Genomic DNA, 5,000 nt, shown 5'->3' on the forward strand with positions numbered 1-5,000 from the left:
ACAGGTGCCAATACCACCTTGTGACGGGAAACATTGCTAGGCACCGATCGGCATCTCTGCGCGATTACTTGACGCACACCCAACTAAGTCAACTGTTGGACTTTTTCGTAATCACGGCGGGACACATTGAACGAGCTCTAACGGATCTCTGCACGCATGGAACATGGTGGCGGGAATCATTGCTAGAACCGAACGGCGCCTCTGCGCGATGTACAAACAAGCTCAACAGGAACCTCGTATCGGCTGCCGAGCCGGAGCCCGAACAACTTGGATTTTCACCTCTAATTTATATCAACTCACCACTCCCCGAGGGATCCGCAGAATTGCTTCTGGGTCCCGTATCGTTATTTGCGATTCGTGTTTGCATTACACTACATTGAACTATTCCAACTTGTTTATCCGCATGGCGAACATTTGCTGCATTGAACATTTAAGTTCCACTTCGCTCTCCCCTACGTGGGTCTGAGCTTCGCTCTCAGGGAAAAAAATATGCCACATTTGGTAGGGAAACCCGGTTTCATCACGCTATGTGCCCTGCACCACCGGCTTAGCGTGAATCCTTCGAGTTTCCCTAAGAAGTTCGATTGGTCTTGCAGAGTTTAAAGACAACGAAGCTTAGTTTCAAGCAAGGATTTAATATACGCGTATTAAAAACCCTTAGCTGTTACAACTTTTATGCTTGAAACCATCGCAACGAAGTCTTTGGGTCCGTAGACCCGTGATGTACTGCTCCAGGAAACGTTTTGAAAGGGTGGAAACTCAAAATCATAGGTTAAGATCATCGGCAGAACCCACCAGACACCACTTTTGCTTCATAAGTTCGGCCTATAGTCATATGACGATTTTCATCGGGGAGGGGACGTATGACCCAAACGGGGGCTTATATGACCCACGGACACTGCAAACCATGCTCCTACGACTAAATAGAGGTTAAAACTACGATTTGGTGAAATCTTCATTTTTGACCTCGGAGCAAGGTACCTTCCCTATAGTAGGCAATGAGTAAATGATCATAATCCCAGGAGGGCAAAAAAATGGGAACCCGAGAGGAAAGCGCTGTTGGCGCGCCTAAGCTAGTGGCCCGTAGAGTAAAAAGGGTACCCCCAACAAAGTTGTCGTTTGACGTTCTGGTTGCACTTTTTATCATCTAAAATCAGTTTTCTACACGTTTTGAGGGGTTTTAGCAAAAAAAAAATTTTCGATTACTCGAGCTCTCTGGCCCGTTCGGTGCACATTTTTGAAAAAAGCTAGGGAGCTGCCCCTAGGTTCGGGGTGTCACAAAATGTTGAAAAGTGGTCGAAAAACCACTATCCAGAATCGGATGTAGAATCATTAGACGAACTTAAAATTGTTCTACGACACCCAGCTGCGACGTTTAGTATTCGAGTTATGGCCCGTACCAGGTCTGACCGAGCAATTTTTGTTCCGCGCACTTTGTGCACCGTACACGTTGATGTTTGTATGAAAAAGTACCCTACCTAGGGACGCGTAGAGCAAATTTGTACCCCCGGGCATGTTGTCGATTGACATTCTGGTTGCACTTTTCATCATCTAGGGTGCGTTCCTGACACGTTTTGAGGGGTTTTAGCAAAAAAAAAAATTTTCGACTACTCGAGCTCTCTGGCCCGTTCGGTGCACATTTTTGAAAAAAGCTAGGGAGCTGCCCCTAGGTTCGGGGTGTCACAAAAATGTTGAAAAGTGGTCGAAAAACCACTATCCAGAATCGGATGTAGAATCATTAGACGAACTTAAAATTGTTCTACGACACCCATCTGCGACGTTTAGTATTCGAGTTATGGCCCGTCCTAGGTCTGACCGAGCAATTTTTGTTCCGCGCACTTTGTGCACCGTACACTTTGATGTTTGTATGAAAAAGTACCCTACCTAGGGACGCGTAGAGCAAATTTGTACCCCCGGGCATGTTGTCGATTGACATTCTGGTTGCACTTTTCATCATCTAGGGTGCGTTCCTGACACGTTTTGAGGGGTTTTAGCAAAAAAAAAAAATTTTCGACTACTCGAGCTCTCTGGCCCGTTCGGTGCACATTTTTGAAAAAAGCTAGGGAGCTGCCCCTAGGTTCGGGGTGTCACAAAATGTTGAAAAGTGGTCGAAAAACCACTATCCAGAATCGGATGTAGAATCGTTAGACGAACTTAAAATTGTTCTACGACACCCATCTGCGACGTTTAGTATTCGAGATATGGCCCGTCCTAGGTCTGACCGAGCAATTTTTGTTCCGAGCACTTTGTGCACCGTACACTTTGATGTTTGTATGAAAAAGTACCCTACCTAGGGACGCGTAGAGCAAATTTGTACCCCCGGGCATGTTGTCGATTGACATTCTGGTTGCACTTTTCATCATCTAGGGTGCGTTCCTGACACGTTTTGAGGGGTTTTAGCAAAAAAAAAAATTTTCGACTACTCGAGCTCTCTGGCCCGTTCGGTGCACATTTTTGAAAAAAGCTAGGGAGCTGCCCCTAGGTTCGGGGTGTCACAAAATGTTGAAAAGTGGTCGAAAAACCACTATCCAGAATCGGATGTAGAATCGTTAGACGAACTTAAAATTGATCTACGACACCCATCTGCGACGTTTAGTATTCGAGATATGGCCCGTCCTAGGTCTGACCGAGCAAGTTTTGTTCCGCGCACTTTGTGCACCGTACACTTTGATGTTTGTATGAAAAAGTACCCTACCTAGGGACGCGTAGAGCAAATTTGTACCCCCGGGCATGTTGTCGATTGACATTCTGGTTGCACTTTTCATCATCTAGGGTGCGTTCCTGACACGTTTTGAGGGGTTTTAGCAAAAAAATTTTTTTCGACTACTCGAGCTCTCTGGCCCGTTCGGTGCACATTTTTGAAAAAAGCTAGGGAGCTGCCCCTAGGTTCGGGGTGTCACAAAATGTTGAAAAGTGGTCGAAAAACCACTATCCAGAATCGGATGTAGAATCATTAGACGAATTTAAAATTGTTCTACCGACACCCATCTGCGACGTTTAGTATTCGAGATATAGCACTTTGTAGGTCTGACCGAGCAATTTTTGTTCCGCGCACTTTGTGTTCATGGATGTCGATAAAGGTACAAGTTGCCGGTCGGGATAGCCGTGCACCAAAACTGTGTACCGATCAGGGAAAGTACAAGACGAAGGGTGCATCTCGAGCGTACGCGTTCATAGATGTCCATGTTGGTACACTTGCACCAAAATTGTGTACCAATCAGGGAAAGTACAACATGGAGGGCGCAGCCCGGGCGTACCCGATCATGGATGTCCATGTTGATACAATCTACGTGTACGTACCTAGTTTTTGTATCAAAAGTTGCATTAAAGTGCTTGTATGCTTAAAATGCTTATCTCAACCGGTCACCTTTTGGCCTGTCCTTTTATAACAGAAACCTAGAAAGATACTCGATATTTTTGTGTTTTTCCATTAGCCCGGGACGACGAAATGAGCTATGTGCACATCGTGCAGAAAACTGTCTTCGCCACGCATGTTTTTGTCTATCCACTCATATAATCACCCACATTTGTGTTCAACACGGACGGCGCAGCCCGAGCGAACGCGTTAATGTTTATGTTTGTACACACTGCTTGTACGATTCTAGGATTTGGTAATTGCGTCACAGTGCCCGACCGTCGCGGACACCATTCTTGGACAGAAGTCCTAGTACGTAGAGTACTTTCCCTAGGTATGTGCTCGTTCGTGACTATCGTTGCGTGCTTACGGACACGCTTGGGTATGTTTACCATACAAGGTTTACTAGGGAAACCTGGGAAGGACGCTTGCCCTCCCGTCGCGGACACCATTCTTGGAAAGAAGTCCTAGTACGTAGCGTTCCTTATTTTACTTGATCAGTTTGTAATGCATTCGCTTTGTTCCATCGACTTCTGCTACTGCTCACTAAGGGGTGTTCGTTTGCGATGTGTACGATAAGCAACTGTCTATCCTAACCAGCAGTTAATCAACACTTTTCACCCAAGTCATAGGAACATAGAGTACTTTTCCTAATCGGTACACAATTTTGGTGCACCTCTAACCTGGCCGGCACTTTATCGTTACGTTTTGTGCATAACCTAGGGACGTGGTGTAAGTTTCATGATTTTTATGTTTGATTCGGTTTATTATGATTGAAAACTACGCTACGTCCCAGAAATTTGAACTCGACTACTTCCTCCATGTGGCGCCAAAAGCTACTGGGCAACGCCTAGCTAATGCCCCATTTGTACTTCAATTTGCATAATCAATTTTGAAAAATACGCTAAGTCCCAGAAATCTGAACTCGAATACTTTTGCCACGTGGCGCAAAAAAGCTACTGAGAAACGCCTAGCCTTTTACCCATTTATAATTTAGTTTTCGTTATTAGTTTTGAACAATACGCAAAGTTCCAAGAATCTGAACTCGAATACTTTTTACATGTGCCGCCAAAAGCTACTGAGCAACGCCTAGGTTGATACATTTTTGGTACATGGAGTGTATGCATGCAGGATTACTGCCGTGCTGGACCGGAAAATCGAACTTGCTACTAGAACATAAAGTAATTCCCCTAGATAGGTGCTTTTGCATACCTCTGATCGACGACCATGCAACGTGCGACACGCGTAGCTAGGCTTGCCCAAACAAATTTCCTAGGATAGCACCAAATTGCACACCTTCAGGGGTATATTTTGGTACCGTGTACCGTGCATGGTACAAGTATCAGCAGCTCGTGCAATTTATTTTGCATCGTGTTGCGGTTGCTGGTGCGTCGGGATAGGAGTATTTCGAGACTTTCGCCAAGCGTTGGTGCCATTTGGGGGATAATTAATGTTCTAGCCACAATAAACGTGCCACATAATGCCAATAAGGAAAAAGCCGTTTTCTAGGGACTTCCAGTCAAAATGTTTGCCATCAGCGCTTTCCTGTCGAGTTCAGGATCTGGGACTTAGCGTTTTTTTTTTCACGATCCAATCCAACGACCAGATCGTGAATAAACAATTCATACAACAGTGCATCCCTTTA

This window comes from Anopheles gambiae, assembly GCF_943734735.2.
Source record: "Anopheles gambiae chromosome X unlocalized genomic scaffold, idAnoGambNW_F1_1 X_unloc_140, whole genome shotgun sequence".
Taxonomy (NCBI): domain Eukaryota; kingdom Metazoa; phylum Arthropoda; class Insecta; order Diptera; family Culicidae; genus Anopheles; species Anopheles gambiae.